This window comes from Camelus bactrianus, chromosome 13 (assembly GCF_048773025.1).
Source record: "Camelus bactrianus isolate YW-2024 breed Bactrian camel chromosome 13, ASM4877302v1, whole genome shotgun sequence".
Lineage (NCBI taxonomy): Eukaryota > Metazoa > Chordata > Mammalia > Artiodactyla > Camelidae > Camelus > Camelus bactrianus.
This window is the reverse complement of record NC_133551.1, coordinates 42403835-42421717: the sequence shown is the minus strand read 5'-3', so window position 1 is coordinate 42421717 and position 17883 is coordinate 42403835. Positions and strand designations below refer to the sequence as shown.

General features: G+C 42.7%; 1 pseudogene; it reads right to left on the bottom strand.

The window, feature by feature from the left end:
* The window catches only part of LOC105066485 (calreticulin-like), a 32335-nt pseudogene extending 14803 nt beyond the window's left edge, over positions 1–17532 (bottom strand).
* Between the last annotated feature and the right edge of the window lie 351 nt (positions 17533–17883).

Sequence of the window (17883 nt, the reverse complement as noted above, 5' to 3'; positions counted from 1 at the left end):
CCCGACATTTCTCACGTGATTACCTCTTCCAGTAGCTCAGTCCTCCCTAAAATGGTCACATTCCTTTATAAGACCAATTCATGCTCATCATTCAAAACTCAGCACAGGGAAAACCTTCTCTAAGAAGCATTTCTTAAGCCATCAGGCTGGGTACGGGGCCTTTTCTGTGCTCTCACAGACTCCAAGTATACTGGGTAGTCATTCTCCTTTGCTTGACTCTTATCCTCATTGGACTCTGAGTTCTCAGGGGCCATCCCTGGCTCACTCAATGCCCCTGGCCTGAGGCCCAGCACAGAGCTGGCATTCAGAGTTTGCCTGTTGACTAATGATGAAATCCAGCTATTATCCTCCAGGCAACCTAGATCTCTCTTACCCTGATGTTTCTAAGTCCAGCACTTCCCACCTCTCCCATCTTTTCCAATATCTAGCAGTGAGGACCTGGGCCATGTGTAGGTAATACTCAATTCATAGGGATTAAATGAGGTAACATATACAAAATGCTTATCCATCCCCCTAGGCTGAGGACCAGCCCACGCACTCACCCTGCACTTGATGGTCTTTTTGTTCTCATGGTATTTCCCTTGATAACGAAGGATAACTTGTACTTTGTTGTTGCCAAAGCCATAGATGTCTGGGCCTGGAAATTAAATCCCAGTGCATGATTTTACATCATTTTTAGGCCATTTGCCTTGCTGTTCTGTGGCCAAGACAGCCATAACCTGCTAATTATCAGGGTCCCAGCAGGAAATAGATAGCAGACTCAAATTTAGGATTATTTGAGGAGAATTTAATAAAAGGACTGTTTTTAAAGGTGAAGGCAGGACATTGAGAAAATACAAGGAATAATGCTATGCTCCGGGCTAGCAAAAGTAGGGCTATTCCCATCCCTAGGCTTGAAGGAATGGTTACCAGAGGCCAGAAGAAAAAGAATCTTGTAGAAAGGACGGCCAGGAGAGAAGCTATGACTTTCAGTCAAGGGACACAACTCTCTCTTCCTCTGATCTCCTGCCAGGGCTTGCATTGACCAAACCCAACTGGAAGTTCCCCATGTGCCAGACACTCTATACCATGTCATTTAATTCTCACAGCAGGTAGGTATTACTTTATCCACTTATAGCTGGAAAAATTGTGGCCCAGAAAATTAAGCAACTTGCCTAAGGTCAAACAGCTAATAAGTAGCATTACTGGGATTTAAACCCAAGCCTATCTAGAAAGAGATCCTGGGGCTCTTCCTACTTTGTGAAAAGTTTAGAGGAAATTGATCAGTGGTTCTGAGCCAAGAGAGCTTAACCTGACAAAAGGTCCAAGAATAGGTTTTAACCTAGTTTTTCAACCTAATTTCCCATGTCATTTCTCTCTGACTATCCTAAACACACACGCGTGCGCGCGCACACACACATACAAACACACACAAACACACACACACAGTGTGCTCTAGCCATACTGGTCACATTGGTTTTTCTACTTGCATTTGAATTTCATGTCTCTGAGCTTTTGGACACACAGTTTCTTCTGCCCTTATAACATTTCCTCTTTCTCCTTTTCTGCCTATTAAAAGCTAACTCATTCTTCAAAGAATAGTTAATACCTTCTCCCCAAAACCCCCTGTTGGACTAAGTGATGCCATTTTTTGTGATCTCATAGCTCCTCACCAATACTTTTTTTAAAGTATGTCTTTCATTCTGCCTTTTAAAAAATGATTCATATAGCTGTGTCCCCACCAAACAGAAGGCAAAAAAGAGTGAAGTAGAAAAAGCCCAGGCTTTACAGCCAGACAGACTGGGTTCAAATTCTGGCTTCCCACTTACTCACCTTGGGCAAATTTCTTGCCTCCGTTTACTCATCTGTAAAATGGAGATGATAATAGGCTAAATGTGTTGCGTTGTTTGAGGATCAAATAATGTTCACATGAAAAGAAAAAATCACATGAGAAAAATTGTTTCCAATTTTTCTATTACAACCACCATGTACATATACACATATAAGCTCCTCATGAGAGGGTGGATTCTGAAACAAATGGAGATGGACAGATACATATTTAAAACCGCCAGAGTGGTATATTGCAATACATAAGGAAGGGATTGAAAGTTAACAAGAAAAGAGAGTTGAGAGAGGAGGAATGCAGACAGGGAAAGGGCAAAGCAGCTGAGGAGGACTGTGGTGAGAGCTTGCAGAGAGAGCTCTGAAGCTCCCTGGGAGAAGAAAAAATATTGAGGGAGAATTTTAGTAAATGTTGCTGTATATTGCTTGGTGTAACCCTTTCCTCTGAATTTGTATAAAAACATTCAGTACAATCCACCTTTATCAGTGATTTAGGAGTTGAATTTGTTGCTGTTGTTTCTTTCTTTTTTTTTTTTTAATATCAACCACGTTGAAATTGGGTTCAAGGGTGGACCTAAGTAAGAGCTGGACTGCCCCAAGGAGGGCTAGTGACATACTGAGGTTACAGATGCAACAGCCTGGATGCACTACAGATGTGTGGTAAAGGTGATTTCCCTGATTTCCCGTGCCTTTATCTCACTGAGGACAGGACCCTCCTTCACAGCACAAAGCCTTATTGTACTGGGCACATCTGAGGGTATCAACACAGTTTCTGGTCCCTTTCTCCTTTTCTGAGAACTGGGGAATAGCTCTCTGTACTGTAGCCTGTTAATACCCTGTGACGCTCCACCTCTTTGCTCTATTTATATTAACAGTTAGGTTTAGAGTTGCTTTTCTCGGGTCTTTGAAGAGTCTTACTGCAGAGGGAGGTGGAGCTATCTATCACATTAGAAGTTTCCTGTTCTAGGTCCTTCTGAGCCTTTTCTACAACTGCAGTGGCTCTCATTAAAACCTCACGAGGCTGACAGCAACTGTTATCAGAGCTTTCCAAACATGATGTAATACTCAGATTCCGAATGCATATCCTCCTGGTTCAGCGTGCCAGGAAAGAGTTTCACGTACCCACCACCACAATCGATGCCTTGCTCGTGTTTTACAGAAAAGTGAACCACCAAGGTCTCGTTCTCATTGCTGAACGGTTTAAACCTCGTTGAGAGGGCATAAAACTTGGCATCTTCTCTGATTTAGAGACCTGGGATCAGAGTACAGAATCTTTAGGTTTAAATACCCAAAGAGCAGCCAGAGAAACCCAGGATTTCATCTCTGGTACATCCTTAAACACCTACTGTGTGCCAGGTGCTGTGCCAGGTGCTTTACACACATTATTGCATTCAAGCCCAAGAACATCCCTGCACAACTGGTATTATCTTCACTTCTACAGATTGGAGTCTGAGTCACCTGGAGGTGAAGCCATCTGCCTAGGGCCACAAGGCTAGTAAGGAACTAAACTGGGATTTTTAAGCCATGTTTGTCTGTTTCTTTTTTTCCCTTATGCCATACTGCCTCTGATTTTCAAGAGATACTTAAATACTGTTCTGAAGCTTTACAAAACAAGGCTCTGTTTCTTCTGAAACCTCCTGGGTGGCCAGAATCAGGCTCTGCCATGCACAACTGCTGTGGTAGGAAGAGGCCAGGCACAGCCTCTTAGAGTAAATAATAATTGTTGTTAACATCTATTGAACACTTCCCACTCACCCAGCAATGTATTTCATTCATATGTATTACTGCACTTAATCCTCATAAAAACCTCTGTGAGGTGGGCCCTACTCATATTTCCATGTTATCATGAAATCAGTGAGGCTATTTCACTTGTCCAGAATCACACAACCAGCCTATCGAATTCCAGAGCCCCCAGCCTGAGACTTTATCTCTTCCTCCAGAGAACATCAGAGCTATAAGGGGTCTTGGAGCCTTTCTGGTCTAACTCCATTAGTTCATAGATGAGAAAACCAAGCCCCCGAGAGGGAAAATTACTTATCTAAGATCATATAATCACAAATGACAGACATACAAGCTACATGTCCAGACTTCCAGGCTAGTGGTCTTTCCATTATTCCATGTGGCTGCCCAGCTTCCTGGTTATGGCTCTGTCACTTTAACTCTCAGAGTCTCAGTTTCCTCATCAGCAAAATGTGGGTAATTAATCATACCCCAGAGGGTTCCCATCAAAGTCAAATGAGTGAGAGATGTGAGAAGCACTTTGTGAACTGTCAGTATAAAATGCAAGGGACTATCATTATTCATGCTTGGTGAGGGTCCTTCCTTCATGATCCACAGCTCTTTGTACTTTCCTGGGTCACATTATATTGCAATTAAGCTTATTTTAGTCTCTTTGAATAAATTTTAAGCTCCTGAAGGGAAGAGGCATCTTTAATATAAAGATCTAGGATAAGTTCTAACATAGAGGAAACACTCCATAGATTTGTATTAATTGCACAGAAGGATCACAGGTCCTGATTCAGACGTCTCTTGAGCATTTGTTGCCCAGCAGTCTCTGTGCTAAGCACTTTGATGTCTAATATTGCACGAGGAGCTGCCTATATTTTAAAAAGTATGCTTATTTCCCCAAAGCCCTCAAGTGAGGCTAGCATAGCCACAGAAGACTTCATGGAGGAAAGGAGTGGACACAAGGGAAAGGGCACCGAACCCACAGGCAGAAGACCAAGCCTTGAATCTCCACTCTACCAAGGCTTGTAATGTAGCCCAGTGTGATTCCCCCTCACTCTCTGAGCCTCGTTTGTACCCAGAACCCTTTCAGACAACTGGGGGGACCTAATGAACCCAAGTGGGATGAAACATGGGGAGCAACAACCAAGAAACCAAGCTGAGAGGAGATGGGTGGCGGTGCAGACTGCCCTCAGAAGCGTCACTCAGTCTCCAGTTCTCTCCCTTCTGGAAACAATTTTTCAGAGTGGATTTAAAAGATTTTAAATGTTCAAGCCAGTTCATAATCCTCTCCTTTAATAAACATGAAAATGAGATTCATAACAATAGCCAGGAGAGAGAAGATGGGAAATCACTCCAGAGGACAATCAATGGATTCTATTTATAGGACAAAAGCTTTCTCAGACAAAAATCCATTGCTTACAGGCCTTAGCCTCAGAGCTCCCCTTTCCCTCATAACAGTATTTTGCTCTTACAACAGCCCTGTCTAATGAACACGGCAGATGAAGACTATTATCTCCATCTAATATCAAGGCTCAGGGAAATGTAAAGACTTGCCCAAATTATGCAGCCAGCAAGTCATAGCCCTGGGTCTGTCTGCTCAACTCTCCATTGTAACAAGCAGCTCTAGGGGTGAGCAGTATTCAGAAATTATTGCTTTTACCTGTTTCAAGTGCAGAATGTTATATTAAAAAACTCTAGGGTTGGGGAAAGCAGTATAGCCCAGGGGTAATGAACACAGTCCTGGAGTCAGACCTAGAAGTAGGTCCCAGCCCCAGAAGTAGGTCTCAGCCCCACCTCTTGCCAGCTGTGAATATAGCCTTGGGCAAATTAGTCAACCTCTCTGAGGCCCTCTGCAAAATTGGAAACAGAATAGCAACATCTCATGAAGTTGTTAAGAAGATTCATGGGGATAATGTGTTCAAGGACTTAGTTTTAAATACCTGTTATTCAATAAATAGACATTATTATTTTTGTGGAGACTTCATTCTTCTCCACTTACTGCTTCTTTTTATTCTAAGAAAGAGAAGTGAATTGGTAATCTTGAATAAAAACAGTTGCATACAAGTCAGAACTTTCCCAGCTAATTAGTATATTCCTAAATTCCAGTATTTACCTTTATCCTTTTCTTTGTAAAATTTTCCTGCAGTGAGCTGAAATTTACCATAATCCGGCCTATGTTTAGATTCCACCCATCTATAAGGTTAAAGAAGAAACAAGCAACATGTAGAAATGGTTTGTTTGGTTTTTTTTTAAGATAATACAATGCAGCTGAAAGGAAGCAGGATCCTGTGCCCACCACCTGACCCCCAATCCCTGCCTCCATACCCCTGCCTCTTGTTTATAGAAAAGCTGAAGTCTCCCGGGCCTCCCTGAGTCATAGAAGAGCAGGCTCAGGCAGTCCATGCCTCAGGCTAGGAGCCTGCAGGCATTGGGGGATGGCAATGACTCTCACCACTTAACTCAACGATTAACTGAGATTTTTCCTTCATTTCCCTATAAAGCTTCCATGGCTGAACAGTATCTTTGGAGATGGGTTTTTTTGAGGGGGATGCTGGGTCCACTAGATTGCAGGCATTCTGATTAAGAATTTTTGTTACTAAGGCTATTGCTCCCAGGATCATACCCTTGCTCTTCTCTCAAATAGAAACCAATTACTCTAATCTAAGTCTCAGGAGGAAATTGCAGAGAAGAAACAAGAACTGGTTAGAAGCCAGTCCAAGACAGTGGAGGATTTGATTTCCAGTGGACCTTGAGCCTCATTTTACACTCATTGTAATATATTAGCATGCTAAGTGACACACCCCCAGTGTCATGACAGTTGCCATGACAACCACCAGAAAAGCCCATACAAAGACTGAAAAGCTTGGACAAGGTCTGATTGGCTCCATCACACACAGAGGGAGGACATGATGGCAGAAGCCTCTCACAGAAGTCCATGTGGCCCGGCCCAGGCCGGAGCTGCCCCTACTGCCCATCTTGGCTGATGGCTCCACACTCAGAGCACCTCTTCCTCACTCGAGTGCTTATCTTCCTTTCTCCCTGCTCGGGTACCTTCCTTCTATGTCCCCTTCTGAGCAATAAAGCAGTTGTTCACTTAGTTCCTCTGCCTCTGCTGTGCGAATTCTTTCACAGCCATAGGCAAGAACCCACTTTGGTGGGCTTCCTAATTTAAGGGTCCCTCCATCCACTAACACAGCTAAGGCTGATCAAGTCTTATGGGAACAGTAAGGGAATATCAGAAAATACTCCAATATTCCTGAAATCCCCCTCACTATCTGATACCTGAACCCACATGGTTAGTGTTCCATTAATGCTCTAACTCACCCTTCCCTATGAAAGTTAAATCCTGAAAACCACTACAGGAATGTTTGATTGAAAAGCATGAGATGCTCTGATAAAAGTAGCTGGAAAATATGGTTAAGGAACTGAGCCCTTATACATATTTATGTTTAGTAAAATAAAATAATAAAATCAGCTTACCAAGTAAAGATGTTAGCAATATCACTTCCTGCTTCTTGAGTTAGTAACGATGATATTGAACAATCAATTTCCATTGACCCTTTTTTTATTTCTTAAACATTTTCAACTCCTTTGCAATTTCAAGGAGATGCTGATAAATTTGTTTGGCTTTGGCATAGATGGCATCTAGACAAAGTGTCCTTCTTTTTGGGACCTGGAACTCCGTCCAAACATTCAGTGCCTTTCTGATCTTATGTCAGCTCAGAGTTGCTGACTCTCACTTCCTGGGCCCACCGTGGTCCCAGAGTCTTGGGGCAATTTGGCAGCTTGAGATGGAAGAGGTCTCAAGGGTGGATTTTATTTTATCTCCTCCCTGCAGCTGAATCAATCTTTCTTAAATTCTACTCCCTGATATCTAGGGTTATTGCCTTAGCTCTACCCATGAAAACTGCACATCACACACAACCCATAACATGACCCTGAGCTGGCTCTGTTGGCTTCTATTACTCAAGTCTAACAGCCAACTACCTCTCTTCCTGAGGCCCAGGAGCTTGCTTTCTCTTGTCTTCCCCTGTTGTTCCCAAGATCTCAGTATTAGTAAGGCCAGGTCATCTCAGTGACCATTCCACCCATGACTCCTGCGGGAGGGGCCCCAGGAGGTTCTTTCTGCCGCAAGTGGCTATGGCTTGAGTGAAGTGGATCCGGCTTCTCTGACCACAGTTGATGTAATGTAGGGTAAGAACTGATGTCAAAGTCAAAAGATTTGTTATTATGTATTAGACCTTTGTGTGGCTCCCTAAAAATTTCCCTTCATTTACTCCCGTGGACAGTGAGATATAAGATAAGTATTATTAGTTCCGTTTTGCATCCAGTAAGCAGACCCAAATCTTTGCGATTTCAAACACTGCCTCGCCTCTGGAAGGAGAGGAAGATGTAGGGAAAGTGCTACAAAGAGAAAAAAAGTTATATAATCATGATAGTAGCTACTGTTTTGCAACCGCATGTCAGGCATTGTGCAGACTGCCTCATATGCATTGTCTCATTGCAGTCTCATAATACCTCTGGGACAAATGTCCTATTTTCCCCTTATTCAGAAAATAAGAAAAGTGAAGCTCAGAAACTTGTCTAAGTTTGCAAGTTAAGTGGGTAGGCCAGGCCTGGACCTAGGCCTTTGCAGCACCAAAATCTGTAGTTTTAACCTCTATACTATATGGCTTCCCATGAGATCATGTGTGTGAAAAGCCCTTTATAACCTAAAGAATGTGCCACAAACGTTAAGAGTCAACCATAGCGCTTTACAGTTTGTAATTAATTAGGTTATTTATGTATAATTTGAGTAATGCCTGTCTTCCCCACCAGATTGATAAGTTTCATAACTATTCTACTAACCATTGTATCCTTGTGTCTGGCACGGAGCAAATCGCCAAAAACATTTGTTGAATGTCTAGATGGATGCATGGTCATGACTTTTGCCTGTGTCATAAGATTCTCAACCTTACAAATGGATTGATTCATTTATTATTCAATTTGACAAATGTTAATTGAGCCTGACATGCATGTGGAAACAGTTTACAACTTTGACCCTGAACTTTACGATGGGAGAGATTAGAACAAAACTCAGAATTTCTCATCACTAATTATTTTTCTGGGTGAACAGTATTGACACAAATGAAACCTGCCACAATTCAGGATGTCTTGAAATAAGGAGCCTTTCTTGTTAGGAGAATAATGTCACATGGTTAATAAAGTCCCATTTTAATGTTTTATACTTATCCTCTTAACAGTATAAAAGGTTCAAGCCAGAATGACCCTCAGTGGCCATTTAATCTGACCTCTTCATATTGTATATAGAGAAAATAAAGCCCAGAGAAGGAAGTGACTCTCTCATGGACACAGTTGCCAGTTACAGAGCTGAGACTAGAGCCCAGTCCTTCTGCACTCTGGTCCTGGGCTCATTATTCCTTCATTCAACAACTATTTCTTGAGCATTCATTTTGTGCCTGGTACCAGATGCACAGACATGAGTCTGACAAAGTCCCTCTAGGGATCTCTGAGCTTCAGGGAGCTCAGAGTCTGAAGAGACAGACAAGTGAACAATTACAATACAGTGCGGTAAGGGCACGGATCAAGGGAAGCAATGAAATTCAGAAAAGCACTGATTGCCCTTCAGAGTCAGGGTAGATTTCAGAGAAGGCATGCCTGAAGAAGAATTGAAAAGATAGAAAAGGTGAGGAATCAGTGGTCCAAACAGAATGACTTGCATGTGCAAATACCCTGAGTCATGAAATAGCACGGTATTTCAAGGGAAATGCAAACAGTACTATACAGTTTTGCAGGGCGGCTGGGCCAGATCAAGGAGAGAACTTATTAACTGAGAGAATAGAGCAGTATATTTACCAAGGTTTGATGCTACCATATTTTTTTCCTCACTAAATCTTTCCTTCAAATTGGACAAATATCTCTATGTCCCCTGAGATCCATCCAACAAAAAATAACAGGTGTTTGGGAGCTGGATTACACAAATGATAAATGCGCATAAACATGACCAAGTCTGCAGAGATACAGAACCAAGGAAGCCTTCTTCTGTCAAATGAACTTACTTCCACATTGTACCTCCCAGGACGCCTGCCTTGTAGTGTAGTTCAAATCCAAAGACTGGGCTAAGGACTCATTTCTGCTGCTAGCTTCAGCAGGGTATTTAACCTCTCTGAAACTCAGTTTATTCATATATAAAAAGGAGTTACCTTACTCATAGTTTCTGGAAGAATTAAGTGAAATAGCATACAACACAGTGTCAGGCACATTGTAAGTCCTCAATAAATACTACTTGAAGCTGAATCTGTATATATGTGTGTATGTATACAAAGATATATCATATTGAAGGTATTTTTAGCCTTGAAGGTAAAAGTTGTGCCTTCCCCAGCATCTAGTCCTGAGCCTGGAACAGAACAGGCCTTTTAAGAATTGCTTGCATAATTAAAATACATATTTGCTGCCTTTATTCAACATCACCAGATTATATTTTGCAAAAGAGAATTTGCTAGATAAACCCAAGCTTATCTCTTCAGGTGCCAACATTTTGTCTACGATTTTCAATGGAAAAGTTTTGTAGACATAATGAAAGACCCTGATCTCTTATGCAGAGAATCCCGAACAAAATTTAAAGTTTCTTGAAAACTCAAGCTCTGTATTAGGCTGTAATGTGCAGCACAAGTGTGGGTTTGTTTTGAAAGTTTTCTGTCTCTACTGTTCCCATTCAGCTGTGAGCACTCAACTTCTCCCTCAGGTAAATGTGTTTGCCTCTGGCAATCAACCCAGCTCTCATGAAACCAGTGGACCTATGTCCCTGCTTACCTGCCTGCCAGTTTACCTGTTCACTTCCTTTCCTTTCTATCTGCCAGTCTATCTGCATGTCTGCCACATAGACCATAGTCACTTAGTTATTTATCAACTAGTAAAAAGCCTTGTGGGGTGGTAAATAGCACTGGATAAGAATCTTGGGTCAATCACTTTTCTGAATCAGTGTTCTCATCTGTAAATATGGATTATTTAAATTCTTTAGGGAAAGGAACACTGTGCACATAGTAGGTACTCAATAAAAGTATGTTGAATGATAGATCAGCATGAGGACCAAATTAATTAAGATAATAATGATAATTATTACCAAATAATATCATCATTATTATGATTAATAATAATTACTAAAACAGTATTATTTTTGCTGTTATTGAATGGGCACCTGTAGTGGGTCCTCCATTCATTGTGTAGGTTGCCATTTCTAATCAACTATACCCTAGGAAGCAGATAGCCAAGTGTGTTGAGAAAGTGAGCATTAAATAAGAGCCTATATGTTTGAAGTATAAGAGAATACAAGTCCTTCACTTAAATTTTTACAGAGAACCTATACTGTGCCACTATGAGTGCTGGATACCAGGGTACAAACAAGATGTAATCCCTCAGGCCCTCAAAGAGCTCACAGACTAACCAGAGAGACAGGCAGGTAAAGTGTCTGCTTTTCTTATTTTATATTTCTTGAATTTTCAAAGTAAATAATTTATTATAGAAAATGTAGAAAGCCCAAAGGAAGCAAATAAGCAGTAAGAATATCCACAGTCTACATCCCAGAGATGACCATTGTCAACATTTTGATGTATTTGCCTCCAGACTTTATTTTTTTCCTGTATGTTAACAATGGCCCCTGCTCTCGCCTCCACATCCCTGCAGCCTCTGAAGAGATCCTTGCCATCAGTTTGTACTTGAGACCTGGAACGTCCAGCTGGATCAGGCCTCTTGGGTTTGGGCATCCGTCCAGGGTGATTCTTCCTCAGGCCCAGCATGTCCAAGTAGCCACGATCCACAGATGGTCCCAATCGCTTATCAGTCAGAGGCCTGAGCAGCAGGCTGTTCCTCAGCAAGTCTGAGCCAACTGGGCACAGAGGTCCTTTGTCTCAGAATGTCTCTTCAGCCAAGTTTCCACAGTCAAGTCTGAGAGCTGACAGAGTTAACATTCACACACACACACCCCTTATGACTTCTGCATCATTCAGCCCCTCATTTGAATTCCAGTTTCTGTCTGATTTTGTACTTTGACAATGGTCATTGCTGTCACCATTAGCCCTCCCCTCACATCTTTGTGTATCACTAACTCATTGATTCTTCAATTCAATCAACCAAAATTCCTGCATATTTTAATATGCATTTTTCATACAAGGTCTGAGAGTCCAAAAGCTCATGTTGTCCCTGAGGCTGCTGATATTATTATTACCTGCTGGCCACCTGACACTTGGCAGCATGCAGCAGTGGCCAATGCATCCTTTTTTGGAGGTAAGGTGCACAGGGATCTTTGCCACTGACTCACCACGTGACTTTGGAAAAACCACCTCTCCTCTGTGGGTCTCAGTTCCTCACCTATACAATGAGAGGGTTGAATTCTAAACACCATCTGGTTGCCAAGCTGCTCTGTGGCCTGGAACAGTCTGGGAAAACAGCAGAAAGAAAGGAGGCTGAATACAGCTCTGCCACAAACCCATAAATGGCCCTGCCATGTCACATCCTCTCTCTGGACCTTAGTTCTCTCATCTCAAATGGGGAAAAGGAGGCCATTTGGGGCTAGATGAGCATTCAAAGAATCTTAAGATTTACCCTCTTCCTTTTTTTTTTTTTTTTTTTGAAGTCCTGTCAGCTACAATGTGTCAATTTCTGGTGTACAGCATGATGTCCCAGTCATGCATATCATACATATACTCATTTTCAGATTCTTTTTCATTAAAGGTTATTATAAGATATTGAGTATAGTTCCCTCTGCTATACAGAAGAAATTTGTTTTTAAGATTTACTTTCCTTGGGATTTCCAGGTACTACTTAAAATCCGAGCTGGAAGGCCTTTAGCTTACTGGACTCATGGGAAACAGTGGGATGGGGAGCAGGAGTAATGCAAGAAAAATCAGTTTTAATATCGCACACTCCTGAGTTCAAATCCTGACTTTGCCATTTAATAGGTGTGACCTCAGACAAATTACATGATTTTTCTGAGCTTCAGTTAGACTGTCTAGACTGGGAAAAATAATAGCTACTCTACAGAGTTAAGAATGGGTGTATGTAAAGCATCATGCCTAGTGAGTAACTGTGTTTAACAAAGGTTACTTAAAGCATCAGATACAGTTTAGCTGTAAAAATGAGAGTTCACAAGGAGGAAATTCAGTTCTAGAAATAAATGGAAAGACATAACAGTTCTCTTAATTTTTAATAGTTTTTTTTTTACTAAAAGAGTAACACAAGTTTATTATAGAAGGTAAAAGTAAAAAAAAAAAAAGAAAAAATGAAAATCATCTGAAATTCCATTATTTACCATTTACTTTTTGGTGTATTTTCATCTGTTCCTTTCTTCTATGCACACATATATTTTGCATAGTGACAATATATACCTTATGTAATTTTGTACTTTTTACAACTAAGCTTAGATCATTAACATTTCTGTACCACATTAAAAACTTCCCACATACTATGGATGTATCACACTTCACTTAATTATGCTCTTATTGTTGGATATTTAGGTTTGTCTCCAAATGTTTCCAATTATTAATAATCACCCCATTTCCACTCACCTTCACATCCACCCAGTTTAGCCATTTGCACCTACATTCGCACCCTGGACCTTATCATGACCAGAAACTGCTCCATCTCTGAAATCTTAAACCCAAACCCCACTCCATGACTGTGGCCTCCTATCCTCCAATTCTCACACTCTGTTACTTGAGGTACACCTGTTCTTTGATCTCCATTTTTTTTTCTAGTCACCTGGCTCCTTCCTATCTAACTCTCACAGTCCTTCCTTCCTCCCTTCTTCCTTCCTTCTTTCCACAAAATTTTGAGAGTGTTTTTCATGTGCCAGGCACTGTACCACGTGCAGAGGTTATAAAGTTGATAGAGATGTAGATCCATCACCTTGCTCACTCCTCTCAACTCCCTTGCCCACTTGCTTTTCTGCAAACCCCCCACCTTCTGTCATCCAAACCTTCCACCTTCCCTTTCACTTGGCATCCCACATTACCCACGTGAGCCCTACGTGACTTCCTCTCTCAGCCAGAATTCCCCAAGATATAGCCCATACCTGTTCTAGTCATTTCCTAGATCCTCATCCACCCTTCAACCTATCATACCAGCTTTCCACCCCCACCACTCCACTGAGTCATCAAATGCTCTCCTAACTACAAAATGCAATGCATGCTTTCCAGAGTTTGCCTCACTTGGCCTCCAAACCACTTTTGGCACTAGCTGTATAACCTTGGGAGAGTCACTCAACCTCTTTGAACCTCAATTTTCACATCAGTAAAAGAAAGAGAATAGCACTTTCTGATGGAACTGTTGAGAGATTCAATAAAACAATGTATAAAGAAAAAATATCCACTGGTACACAATAGGCTTTCAACAAAGATTAAGTTTTGACTCATTGCATTTCGTTTTCTGGGTCCTTGGCAACAAGAAAGGGTTTGCCTTGACTAATATGAGCATTCTGATCTCTGGGAAGGGTCATTTCCCAGTGAAATTCATTCATTCATTCCCCCCCAAAATTTAGCACCTGCTATGAGCTTGTTCTAGGGGCTGCAGATACAGCAATGGACACAACAGAAAAGCACTTCTTCTCAGGAAGCTAATCTAATGATGAGGAGAGAGAGACAATGAATAAACATACAAACAAGAAATGGATCATACAGTGAAAACTATTCTAAAAAAATTAAGCATTCAAAGGTTCATGAGGGAACATATAGGGGTAATGAAAATGTTCTATATATTAATTGTGGTGGTGGTCACGCAAGTGTATACATTTTTCAAAATTCAATGAGTGACACACTTTAAATGAGTGCATTTAATGTATATAAATAATATCTCAAAAAGGTTGATTTAAAAAATTAAATCATACAAAGGGAGAATAATTTTTGACAGGGTAAACAAGAAAAGCCCGTCTAACAAGGAGATAATTAAGCAGAAACCTGAATGGGGAGAAGGAGTAAACCATGTGAAGATCCAAGAGAAGATTATTCCAGACAGAAATCACAGCCAGTGCAAAGGCCTTGAGATGAAACTGAGTTTGGAGTGTCTGAGAAACAGCAAGAAAGCCAGTGTGGCTAGAATGTAAGGAAGAACCAGGAGATAAGATTGAAGAGGTAGGCAGGGATCAGATCATGGAGGTTCTTGTAGGTCGTGACAAGGAGGCTGGATGCTATTTTAAATCTAATAAGATGGCACTGGTGGTTTTTAAGTACCAGAATGGTACGATTTGATTTATATTTCAAAAAGAGCATTCTGAAATTTAGATGAGAAGAGACTGTGGGGCAGCAGGAACAGAAACAGAGAATCCACTCAGATTACTGCCATAGTCCACATGACTGACTCTGAATCCTTGGACTAGTGTGGGCAGGAATATGAGAGGTGAAAAAACACCATATGCAGAATATGGTTGGAGGACAGAGACAATTGGACCTGCTACTGGATTCAGTGAGGGACAAGAAAACAAAGGAATCAAAGATGACTCTTAGTCATTTGACATAAATGACCAGGTGAATGTTTGGGCCACTTACTGACATGGAGGAGACAAGGGGAAGAGCAAGTCTGGAGGAGAACACAAGAGTTTGTTTTAGAAATGTTAAGTCTGTGATGCTCATGAATTTATGGACATCTGGTTTATAGAAGAGCCTCATATGAATTAGGTAGAACAAGCCAGCATCTAAATCTTTCCAAGTCTGAGTACTTTAACAGGTTCTTCTAAAGTGAAACCTGGTGACCTCACTGGCCAACCCTCCGCAGTTGGTGAGCAACATTAGCCCCTCCGCACATCTCTCTGACCTCTCTCCTTTCAGCATAATTACGTTCTGGGTTGATTCCTTTAAAGTAGGCACTTGACATCAATAATTACATGTGGCTAAGTCCTACTGCTGGAAGATTTCTTGGAACATCAATTCTTTTCATGGGATGTGATTTTCTGGGGGGGGGGGGTGAAAGTTCAGTTCAACCATTCAATAATCCTTTACTGGGCACTTGTCTAAGCCATGCACTGACTTTGATGCTGGAAATGTTGAGGAGAATCAGGTAAATAGACAACCATAGTGTGAGTAGGGCTGACACAAGGAAGTACAGAGGTTGAAGAACCTAGACAAGGCTCCCTGGAAGAGGTGACATCATGCAGAGCAGCTTTTTCTCCTCATAAGGTGCTAGATTTTGTTTATGATCAACTGTCTTGGGGTTGGAGACTTGGAGTCCCTCTTTCTTTGATTCCAAGGAGTATTTCAGAAATATTTGTTGAGAACACCTTTGGGCATTTCACTTCTGCCAAGAGGAATTCAGTCCTTGGGGAAGTGACAGCAGATGTGCCTGTCTCTGCCTTCTGACAGGAGGAATTGCAGTGTGGGTAAAGCCACCCACAGCAGGCAGGGAGGTGAGGGGTGAGCAGGAGTTAGCAGTCAGAAGCTTAGCCTCACAGGGTTTGCTGCAAAGGATAGCTGAGGTCAACCTGGAAATGGAGGACCACTAACCAACACTTAGAAGAGACTTCTGCCTTGTGGAAAGTTTCCCCCACAGCCCATCAATGAAGCTGAGGGCTTCCTGCATCCCACTCTTCAGGATACTCCTAAACATCTCTCCTGCCTGCTCCCTCGCCTATCTTCCCACACACCTCCTGCCGACTGCCTCACCCCCCCGCCCCATGCAGGCCGCTCTACTTTTCACCAAGATTACCATAACCTCTCAGATGTTTTGTTTGGTTTTTGGATGTTTTTGTCTCTAATCTCCACTTTAGTCAGCTTCATAGTACATGACCACATTTTTGCTGAATTACCCTTTCCAATACCCAGGCCAGATCTTGTTTCTCCCCGACTTACCGTCTTCACTAGCTCCCACTGCTATCAGCAAAAGACTAGGCTCCTTAGCCCCGTTGATCCAGCCCCTGCCTGCTCTCCAGCCTCATCTTAACCACCTTCCCCTTCACGTTTTCCAGTTTCCTGAAGATGTCACTGCTGGCTGTGTCATAATTGGAACCTTTGTACATGCCTTCTTGCCTGGAACACCTTCTTTCCACCCCTGCCCGTCTGATAAGTTCTTACTCATCCTTTGAAACGCTGTTTGGGTTTACCTCCTCCCTGATGCTTTCCTGTCCAGTCCCCTTGCCTGGGCTTATTCATTCCTTCCTCTGCACCATCTCTGCAGCTTATTCTCAACACCATGTTTCTTGTGTCACGGATTAGGGAATTGAATCTCAGAAAGGGGAAAGGAGTTATCAAGGCTTTTAAGGTGGAATATAGACTCAAATCCAAATAATCCTGATACCTACGCTAGTGCCCTAGCCACCGCACTCTAAAAGAATTAAATCCGGTTTTACACACACACACACACACACACACACACACACACACACACACACACACACAGAGGTATCATATTTTGTGGGCTGAAGCAGTGTCACTGGACATCTGTCCTTAGGTAAATAGGCTCTGCCATTTTCTCTGATGTTCCTGAGGCCTTCAGAGAGCAGACTGGGCAAGGTGATCTCCAACATCCTCTGAGCTCGGATGCTTTATGAAACACAGGAAATTTTACTATGACAATTAGCAATTACATTTTCCCTCCAGAGTTCCCTTGTTTTTAGGATGAGGGGAAGGGAACAGGCATTTATTGCACATCTACTATATACTAGGAGCAATGTTTACACGTCTTATTAATTCTTGCAAGATGCATATTGCTGTCCTCATTTGACAGACAAGGGAATTAAAATGTCGACAGGGTAAACTACTAGCCCAGGGTCAGACAGCCAGAAAGGACCGACCGAGCAGGGATTTGAACTGTAGACACCAGGGCAGGTGATTGAGCTAGAGCAGGTTGAGTCCGGTCTACCTTCGCCCCGGACTCCTCCGCGCTCCACCGCCGAACCGCTTACCTCTGTCTTCGAACTCCTCGGGCAGTAGACCCGGAGTTGCGCCCGCGTCCCAACACGCAGGTGGCCAGCAGCAGTGGCAGCGGCGCCAGCAGCTGCATCTTGCGGAGCTCGGTGTCCCCACGCCCAGCCTCCGAGAGCCGCTATCCTACGTAGCCAGGTGCTCGGCCGGCCGCCGCCTGCGCCTGGGCCCCGGGGTGACCGCTGAGATCATCTGCCCCTCGCACCTGACTGCCTCTCATTAGCGGCCTTGGGGGTAATAACGACCCGTAGCCAATTGTTGGGGACCACGAGCTGAGTTCTGGAGGATGGAAAATGGGGCTGAGGCGGGGGGTGGGGGTGGGGGCTAAGTGTTGAGGGAGCTACAAGGCAGGGCCCGTAGGGAGTAGGGGAGTGGCAGGGCCGGCTGAGGCTGGCCTCTGCGGTCCCGAGAGCCTGCTTATTTTTCGTGT